This window comes from Hemiscyllium ocellatum, chromosome 35 (genome assembly GCF_020745735.1).
Source record: "Hemiscyllium ocellatum isolate sHemOce1 chromosome 35, sHemOce1.pat.X.cur, whole genome shotgun sequence".
Lineage (NCBI taxonomy): Eukaryota > Metazoa > Chordata > Chondrichthyes > Orectolobiformes > Hemiscylliidae > Hemiscyllium > Hemiscyllium ocellatum.
Window position 1 is genome coordinate 29080147 of NC_083435.1, and position 8412 is coordinate 29088558.

The 8412-nt window shown below is 38.1% G+C and overlaps 1 pseudogene; it reads left to right on the forward strand.

Annotated features, from left to right (window-relative positions):
* The first annotated feature begins 833 nt into the window (after positions 1 to 833).
* On the forward strand, positions 834 to 5780 carry LOC132832603 (muscarinic acetylcholine receptor M2-like; annotated as a pseudogene).
* The last annotated feature ends 2632 nt before the right edge of the window (positions 5781 to 8412 follow it).

The following is an 8412-nucleotide window of genomic DNA, read 5'->3' on the forward strand; positions in this document are numbered from 1 at the left end:
TTCCCGTGCATGAATCACAGAAGGTGGTTTTGCAGGTACAAGAGGCAACGAGGAATGCAATTAAAATGTTGGTCTTCATTGCTAAAGAGATTAGTTTTAAGTGAAGAGAGGTTATGCTTCAGCTGTACAAGGTGCTGGTGAGGCCAAACCTGGAGTACTGTGTGCAGCTTTGTTCTCCTTACTTGAAGAAGGATACACTGATACTGGAGGGAAAGCGTGATGTGTCAGAGGATTTTCACTATGTTGATTCCAGTGTTGAGGGGGTTGTCTGATGATGAGAGACTGAGTAGATTAGGATTATTTTCATTGGAATTTAGGAAAATGAGGGTGATCTTATAGAAACATTTAAACATATGAAGAGAATAGATCAGATAGAAATAGAGAGAATGTTTCCACTGGCAGGTGACGATAGGACAAGAGGGAATAGTCTCAAGGTTCGAAGAAGGAGATTTGGGACTGAATTGAGAAGGAACTTCTTCACCAAGTGAGTTGTTAATTTTTCGAATTCCTTGTCTATTGAAGTACTTAACGCTACTTCAGAAAAGCTTAGTTAGTTTTTTTTAACAATAAAGAAATGAAGGGATATGGCGGTAGCTTGGATAAGAGGATCTGAGTGCACAGAAAGGTCAAACATATTCTTATGAATGACGGAGCCAGGTCGTATGGTCGTATGGTCTCCCCCTCCTCCACGATTTTATGTTCTTGCAGTAGACAGCTCAGAGTAAGTGACAGGTACAATGCACATGTAAATAAAGTGTGAGTATATGATAGGATACCGGACAACATGAAGCCATTTCGCTCATCAATAGATATTCTACAATTTATATCACTCAATGAACTATTCCACAAACAGCAAAACTCATCAGGTCCCAAAAGATGAATTTACTTGAAGTAAGAATGCTGAACCCAGCAGCAACTTTCAGGAAATATATTTGACATTGCAACTCTCTTTTGAAAATTGAATAGCTAAAACATTCATACATTTTTACATGACCAGTTTTGCACATTATATTGGCACTGTAAAGAATGACACTTTTTGCTGTTGTGCTTTTTAAGATAGTGGACTAAAATGAGAAAGGGTCGTTTCCAAATCAAGGAATTTACAAGAAAGTTACATGCTTTGAAAGTGAGGAATTTGACCATTAATGTGAGAGGTATGTGTGCTGCTACTGGTGCCATTAAAGTGCAAGCACCAGGAGCTGAGATAAAATTTCAAAGTGAAGCTGATTGTTATGGATTTCTGGTCAATTATTGCTGTCAAATCCCCTTTGTCAGCCAAAAAAAAATTCAAATACAATTTGAGAAATGACATTATTGACGATCCTTTCGGTTCATTCATCAAAAACATTGACTATTTTTTCCGGTGTAAACAAATCTGTCATTTACCTTCTGATCAGAAGTAGATTGCTGTTGGTTGTTACATTCACTGTTAACTACCTTTCAAAAGACAATTTCCCTCCAATTGCCGCCGCGTGTGTGTGTGTGTATGTATGTGTGTGTGTGTGTGTGTGTGTGTGTGTATGTGTGTGTGTCTGTGTGTGTGTGTGTGTGACAGTGTGTGTGTGCGCGTGTCTGTCTGTGTGTGACTGTGTGTGGCTGTGTGTGTGTGTGACTGTGTATGTGTGTGTGTGACTGTGTATGCGTATGTGTGTGTGACTGTGTGTGTGTGTGTGTGTGTGTGTGTGTGTGTGTGTGTGTGTGTGTGTGTGTGTGTGTGTGTAACTGTGTGTGCGTCTATGTGTGTGTGTGACTGGGTTCAGTTGCAGAATACAAATGATGATTGGTTCTTCACCATCACTGTCTGCTTCATGAACAATTAATTCCATTGAGTTTATTTTGTTATCCTACAAATATATTATTTTTGAACTTTAACATCAACATATGCATCCAGTCTCCAGGTTCTCTAGGCTCCACCTCATTAGGTTTTGTAGCCTTCAGAGCAGCAACTTTTTAAGTGGCAAGTGCTCAGTTATGCCCCTCGGTAACTTGACAGTTTCCAAACCAGATTGGGGGCAGATTCACCTCTGATTGCCTGTACCTAATTTCATAAACGTGTCTAGACAATAATCAGTAAGAGAGGAAATTGAAAATCTCTTATTAATACGACCATTGTTTATAAGCAGACTTGATTGTGAGTAATATTTCTGAAACATCACGTTGCAAACTTGGAACTGTCTTCTACTTGAATGTTAAAATAGCAGTTTCTTACCGATAAATACACTAAATAACTGGCACAAGAAAATACACTACATCACAACATCAAAAGATAGCAAATCATCACAAAGTAGTTTTGGCCTGGATGATAATTATGTTGCATCCTGCGGAGAAAAGTCTGATATTTCTGCTAAATTTCATTGGAAAATGTTTTGTTAAAATTCATTTAAAAACTCAATTGGACTTCCCTCATTCAAGACATCACCGCATTCTCATAAAATTCTGACAAAGTCATGCTGACTCTCCCTAATGAACTCATGCTTTCATTTATGATGCATCTGGACATATGCTTGAATGGGCAGGGATTAAAGGAATATAGACCCTTAGAAAATAAGTGACAGTTTTAGATAGAGGATCTGGATCGGCGCCCGGTTGCAGTCCCTGTGATATAATTTTCTTGGCTCTTTGTTCTTTTTTCTCTTTAAAAATAGCTAGCATTTCACACTTTTAGGAATTTCTCCCATAGCTTCCCTACCACTGCCGTAAATATCTGTAATTTCATGGTGCGTTGCTACCGCCTTAAGAAGTGGAAACAAAAGAGAAATCGTTTCGTCCTCTGGTACTTACTACGTGGCCAGAATGGAACGGAAAAAAATGTCAGAGACCCTGAATTTATTGGTCTTCCCTCATACAGCATCATGACACTCAATTCATCTGGGTGAGGATGTTTGTTTGCTTTTAAATCCGTCAGAACCTCTAATCCCTCCTGATTTCCTCTGTCGAACTGTGCAGGATCACCACAATCGTTTTTCCAAACTTCATACTTATGTTTTCACATTCTAGAGCAATGATCGGAAATAAATTGTCGTTTTACACTGTTCAAATATTCTGAGTCTTCATATACAGATCGTCCCTTGCTACCTAAAGTATCCGAGTCTTTCCCTGATGATTTTTTTTTTACCTTTCGTGTGTTTATAAAATACCTTTAAATTCTCGCTGATCTTGTTTGTATGACATTTTTTCATGCCCACTTGTTCCTTGTCTAACACATTTCGTTAACTTCCTTCTTGCATTTATGATATTCATCAAGAACGCAACTGATTTGCTCCCTTTTCCCCATCCAGTCCTGAAATGTCCCAAGTATCTAGAGTTCCCTGAATTTATTACATCTGCATTTCGCTCAGAAAGGTACCTGTTAAATCTGTAATCTCCCCTGCTGTGCTTTTAACGCACACCACCACCACACCTACAACTGCTCTGCTGAAGAAAAACGTAAAATGAATTGTTCCCAGTCAGCTTTGTTTTGATCCTGCTTTCCTTTAATTCAATTTGCCTTCCCCTCATATAAAGTCATCTCTAACTGCAATCTCCAAACTTGTACGCTCTACGTTTGGAAATTTCACGTCTAGCTATGTATAAAATGTCAGAGTGGAAGTATTGAGGCTGTGCTAATCTGCCCCCTTTTTGGAATTATATCCATACCGTTTGCAATCCTCTCCAAAACATGGTTTAAGAGACAATCTGCTGAATAATCTTTTGTGTTCAAGCCAAATTATCTTTCTCTCTCATCATCGCAAAGAGAGCCAATCTGATAATAACTACATTGCTTTTGTTTGCCATTTTATCTGTCACCACACAGGACGAATTGCTTACTCACTGAAGTACAGAAACAGTTCAATTATCAATACAATTTTCCCTCCATGACGTTGCATATTGTGGCGTTTTCAATTCTGTGCACCTTTAAATTTTGAGTAACAAAAGGAATGCATTTTTTAACAGCAAAGGCGTCAATGAAGATTATTCTCATTTAAAAGCTTGTAATGCAACATTTCTTTTCTTATGAGACACCACCATCAGCCACATTATTATTGCGTTTATATTTAGTGCAATTTTTATAAAACATACTAGTTATAAATTCACAACAAAGGAGTGCAGACGCTATACATTTGAAAAAAGAATATAAAGGCTGAAAAAGTCTCAACCGGTCTGTCAGCGTCTATGGAGAGAAAGCCAGCTGATATTTCGAGTTTAGTGTCGTATATTGCAAAGGCATTGAACTGCTGTGGTATTATCTTTAAAAAAACATGTTAGACATCGCTTGTGAACTGTATGTTTTCGACAGACGGTTACAGAATATTTCCTCGCTGTTTCAAAGGTGAAACTCACAATTTATTTCCCATTTATCGGTGACTACTGGGCTTTGTGGGATTTTGTTCCAGTAAATTTCCATCAACTCTTCTTACAGCGCCACCTTCAACGATTCCGTCTTGTTGCCATTTCCAGGATGGCATAAAAGTGAAAGTATTCTACCATTACCACTTATATATTCACGAAGCCTACAGTTGATTCTGACAGAGATAAACCGAAGACAGTTTTTTTTTTGCAAAGTCACTCATCTAAATTACTCTTAGTACAGAAGATGTTATTTCCGCGCACATTACTAGTACTATGATAAGCGACCTATGGCGCAACTGCACCTTAACACAAAGTCAATGTCAGAAAATGAAAGATCAAAATTTTTAGGAGCAGGTGCATTCTTGTATGTTCTCCAGGTCAAAACTAAAATTATGGTTTCAGTTTTGTAACTATAACTTCATAATAATTCTTTTCTTTTCAAATTTGCAAACAGCACCAGTGAACTCTGCAAATTCAGAAGACATCATGTGGAAATCATTGGGGATAAATGTCCCACTCTAATACATTTCCAGGTTGTTTGATAATGAAGTTGGGATTTCTTCTAATACGATCAAAATCGTCTTCATCGTGATTATGACAGGATCTTTAAGTCCAGTGACTATTCTTGGAAATATTCTGGTCATTGTTTCTATTAAAATTAACCGGCAGTTACAAACTATTAACAATTACTTAATTTGTGTTTAGCCTGTGCTGATTTGTTTATTGCTGCATTCTACATGAATGAATATACTATTCACACTGTAATTGGCTTTTGGCCTTTGGGCCCAGTGTTATGTGATTTGTTACTCGCTCTCGATTATGTTGCCAGTAATGTCTTTGGTATGAATCTCCTTGTGATTAGCTTTGACCGATACTTCTGTGTGACAAAACCTTTCAGGTATTCAATGAAAAGAATGACCAAAATGGCAGGTATGATAATTACAGCTGCTTGGCTACTCTCATTTCTCTTTTGGATTCCTATCATTTTCTTCTGGCCCTTTGTCCTCAGTGAACTGACAGTCCAAGAGGGTGAATGCTATGTTCAGTTATTCTGTATTCTAACTTTTACAGTTTGTACTTCCGTCATTGTTTTCTGTCTTCCTGTTGCTATAATGGTAATTTTATACGTGAAAATATCTCGTGCTATAAAGAGTCGAATCACGAAAAATAAAATAGGAACTGGACAGATGAAAGGCAGATGTTACTCCGGAATATCCCAACCATTACACGTTAAAATGATAAAATCGAATATCGACACTATGCCAAAAGCTGCATATCACTTTCCACATGTCAGAAGGCAAGATGATGAAATGATTGCAAATAGAACAACTGACAATTACAGACCAGAGGGGAAGTGGGACCAGAATGAGTCACTTTGCCTTGATGTTCTCTCATCGAACAAGAAAGGAAAACATTGGTCCAAAATGATTATTCGACGCAAAATGGTTTGAGAACTAACAACTCAAATCACCCTTTTATAAAAATACTTGTAAACTTTGAAAAGAACGATGTTAGTAACAGAAGGGCCAAAATGACGCCACGAGTTTTCAGGAAGAAAGTAAATGAAAAGGAGACCAAAGAATCTCAGACGAGCGGGAAAATGCACAAGACGAAATTAAAAAGACAAATACAGTTTTAAGCCGAGGGTAGACATTGACAAGAACAGTCTTGGGTATCCTTTTTATCATCACATGAAGACCCTACATTGTCGTGGTGCTCATTAGCACGTTCTGGTCCATCTGCATCCCCAACGCACTGTGGACTATTGGATACTGAGTTGCTTACATCAACAGTACTATCAATCCAGCTTGTTACGCACTTTGTAACGCTACTTTCAAGAAAACCTTCAAGTATCTTCTGTTGTGAAGTACAAAAGGAGAAATTGCACCATAAGATAAGAAAAAGCTCGTTTTTATATGAACTTATTGACAATGGATTGATTCGTCAGATAATTTAAAAATGAAATGATACATTCATGTTAAATAAAATAGGCGTTTAATTTCAGTATATCACAACTATGCCTGAATTATTTACAATGGATGCATAATGTCGATCTAAACAAGGAGAAGGTAAATTGAAAAAATTGTATGTGCCATTGAACCGGAAGATCGATTTGCATATAGCATAAAATATTATAGTAAGGCATGTTCACTTCAACAAAATTCCTACCAATGAGACGTAATAATTTGCACACTGAACGTAAAGTAACAGTTCAGCAAATCATACGATGAAGATCTTAGTTTTGGTGAATGCATCTTCTGGGAATCATGCTTAGACGTTTGAATGATTTTTTTGTTGTTGTTGCATACTTTTCACTGAAAGCAAAGAAAAAAATACGTAGAAGAAAAATAACTTGCATTTTCACTCCTTTTTTATTTATTACATTGCTATGGGCCATTTAATTGCAATGAAGTTCCCCCAAGTTGTTTCTCATATTTATTAACACTGAAATCTGGTATCAAAGATTTCAGGGTGTAATGATCTTAATTTCTGTGTTCGCTGAAAAAAAGAAAGTCCTCAGTGGCTTGATGCAAATTGTACCTAATTAGAATTTTTGGACACATTGTAGATCTCATTTGCTGACGCATGCACCAGTGTACTGGAATATTTGTAGTTACTGACTTTTCAGGTAAATTTAGATCCTTTTGCATATTAGAATTACATCAACAAACAAAACTTTGATTGCTACAGCACAGGACAGGGCCCTTCGGCCCACAATGTTGTGCAGAACAAGACGTTAAATAAAACTGATACTTTCTGCCTGCCCTTGGTCAATAACCCTCCACTCTTAAATATTCATATGTTTAGCTAAATTGCTCTTATCAGATCTGCCTCAACCGTCATTCCACCAGTTATTTCCAGTCTTTTGCTACTCGCTGTGTAAAAAAAAAGCTCCTTATGTCTCCTTTGAAATGTACTCCTCTCACCTTAAATACATACCACTGGTATTAGATTTTTCAACACTAGGTAAAAAGAGATTTTGGCAGTCAACCCTACCTATGCATTTCATAACTTCATAGATTTCTATCATGTCTCCCTTAGCCTCTGCTGCTTCAGAGAAACCCGACCAGAGATTTTCTAAACTCTCATTTTAGCTTGTAACCCCTAATATAGGCAACATTCCAGGTAAATAGTGCTGTGAAGAAGGCATATGGTGTATTGGTAGAGGAATTGAGTTCCGGACTCCTGAGTTCATGTTGCAGTAGTATAAGAATCTGGTGCGGCCGCATCTGGAGTATTGTGTGCAGTTTTGGTCGCCATACTATTGGAAGGATGTGGAGGCACTGGAACGGGTGCAGAGGAGGTTTACCAGGATGTTGCCTGGTATGGTAGGAAGATCGTATGAGGAAAGACTGAGGCACTTGGGGCTGTTTTCATTGGAGAAAAGAAGGTTTAGGGGTGACATGATAGAGGTGTACAAGATGATTAGGGGTTTAGATAGGGTTGACCATGAGAACCTTTTTTCACGTATGGAGTCAGATATTACGAGGGGGCATAGTTTAAATTAAGGGGTGGTAGGTATAGAACAGATGTTAGGGGTAGATTCCTTAGTCAGCAAGTCGTGAGTTCATGGAATGCCCTGCCAATAACAGTGGTGGACTCTCCCTCTTAATGGGCATTTGAACTGGCATTGGATAGGCATATGGAGAAAAGTGGGCTAGTGTAGGTTAGGTGGGCTTGGATCGGTGCAACATCGAGGGCCGAAGGGCCTGTACTGCCCTTTATTTTTCTATGTTCTATGTTCTATCTATTCTCGTAAATATCTTCTGCACACTTTCCATAGCCTCCATGTACATCTTGCAATGTGGCGACCAGAATTGATCCAAATACTGGAGGTGTGAGTTAGCCAAAATCTGATAAAGCTGCAACATGACTTCGTGACTCTTGTATTAAATTCTCCCAACAATAAGGGCAAAACCGCTTCACTATTGTATATACTTGTGTGACCACTTTCAGGAAGCTGTGGACTTTAACCAATGGTTCTTCCGTAGATATTTATATTATTCACTCATGGGATGCTGTGAGCGTTGAGCAGGTCAGCATGTATTGATCATCCCTAATTGTCCAGGGTGCAGCTAAATG